Genomic DNA, 1706 nt, shown 5'->3' with positions numbered 1-1706 from the left:
CCACGACGCTACGCTTCTGGGACGCGTCCGGTGGGTTATGGCGCTAGACCAAAACCGCGGCGCAGCCGGACCCAGTGGAAACTGGGGGTGAGTGTGCTACCTACAGTATTCTGATTGGAAAAACTGAAAAGAATACCAGCAGGAAGCTCAACAATATACTGCTGTGGACGAGCAGCAGCAACACGTATTTATCCTCCCCAAAGAAAGATTTCCCGGTTTAAATGTGAACTATGTGGAATAGTTTCATTGCATCAGAAAGCCCTTTCCAAAAAACTGTTTAAAACACAGAAGTCACACAATAAGACCAAGCCGCTAATCGATCAGGGCAGCTGCTCCTCTGTTCTGCTAGGTAGATTCATTGTTTGTGTCAATGGAGTCTGGTCATTTTTAAAAGAGCATAGACAAAGGCTGTGGTTGCGGATATTGAGTTTTTAGTTGTCTCAAACTCGTTTTGCTGCCGCACCTGTCCGCAGTGCTATAGCTTAGCTCCCTGCTGGTATTCTTGTTGGTCATTTACCGTTTGCGATACACTGATGGTGAATTGACTGTACCTCATACAACACCTCTTCAAAAAATCCAAACTATCCCTTTGCCCTCAAACTCTCTTAGTATTTTAAGGCACCTGAAGGATGGACGTTTGCTGGGGCAAAACACAGCCTAGCAGCAAAGCTATGTTGCTAAGTCCAGGCAATAATAGTCTCTATGAACATGTTTGTTGCATTCCCTCCGACACCCTTCTTACCTACACCCAGCAGCAGCTGCTCCACCTGATCCCCTGACAGGGCTGATGTCTCTGTGAAGAATAACCCTCTGTCATTGGCCAGACTCTGTCCTTCCTGTAGGACCAATCAGAATTAGCGGGGGAAAGTGCAGTGTTACAGCGTATAGCAGTGGCATATTTACTGTGGCTGACGGGCAAATGCACCAAAACACTTCAATTAGGAGAAACGGACTGCACTTTCAAAAACGAAGCATGTATGAGAAAATATATATAAAAACACAAATCTGCCAAAACGCATGTAAATTACATGTGTTTTGGCAGATGTAAATGAAGAAACATCTTCACCAACTTGACAACACATGCACAGTGTTTACAAAAAGCGTTGCAATGAACAAATCGCAGCAAGAAGCTCGAAACACACCAGAACCAGTGGACCCTGGACCCAGGGATTATAAAGTGGGCCACTGGAAACTTACCTAAAATATAAATAAAGATAATTTCATCGCAGGATTCCTTCTGATAGTATTGCAGATCTGTTGAACGGTAGCAGCTAACATAGCCTGCAGTCATTTCAAATATACTGACAAACACAGTTATGATCTGTTGAACTATCATGAACTATCCAACATCCTCACCAGAACGACGCTGGATTGAAATGAAAGAAGACCATGAAACGGACAGATTACGCCGAATGGAACAGTGTGTATGGCAGGGGTCTGCAACAGGCGGACCGCGGTCCGGTTCCGGACCCAGACGCCGACCTATACGGACCCGGAGCTATAATCAATACATTAATAGGGGATTTTTCGGCGCCTCGCGCTTTTTTAACGCTGATTTGGGTAACTTGTGTAATTCGTGGAGAACCGAAGAGTTTTTTTTTGGGGGTGGGGGGCTGGGGGGGGAGTCCGTCCGTCAGTCCGACTTCTTCAATAAAAAGAAGAAGAAATCTAGACCGCAAAAATAATTAAACAAGCGAGTACCTGTT

At 45.2% G+C, this 1706-nt stretch overlaps 1 long non-coding RNA gene across 1 annotated transcript in view; it reads right to left on the bottom strand.

The window, feature by feature from the left end:
- The window catches only part of LOC104948359 (uncharacterized), a 2681-nt gene extending 1848 nt beyond the window's left edge, over nucleotides 1-833 (bottom strand). Inside the window, exon 1 of the long non-coding RNA XR_798673.1 lies at nucleotides 743-833. This is a non-coding gene — a long non-coding RNA (uncharacterized lncRNA). The remainder of the gene's footprint in view (nucleotides 1-742) is intronic.
- Nucleotides 834-1706: the final 873 nt, after the last annotated feature.

This window comes from Notothenia coriiceps, unplaced genomic scaffold (assembly GCF_000735185.1).
Source record: "Notothenia coriiceps isolate Sejong01 unplaced genomic scaffold, NC01 NC01_scaffold00014271, whole genome shotgun sequence".
In the NCBI taxonomy this organism is placed as follows: Eukaryota; Metazoa; Chordata; class Actinopteri; order Perciformes; family Nototheniidae; genus Notothenia; species Notothenia coriiceps.
The sequence above is the reverse complement of the archived record's forward strand: the minus strand, read 5'-3'. Positions and strand labels throughout refer to the sequence as shown.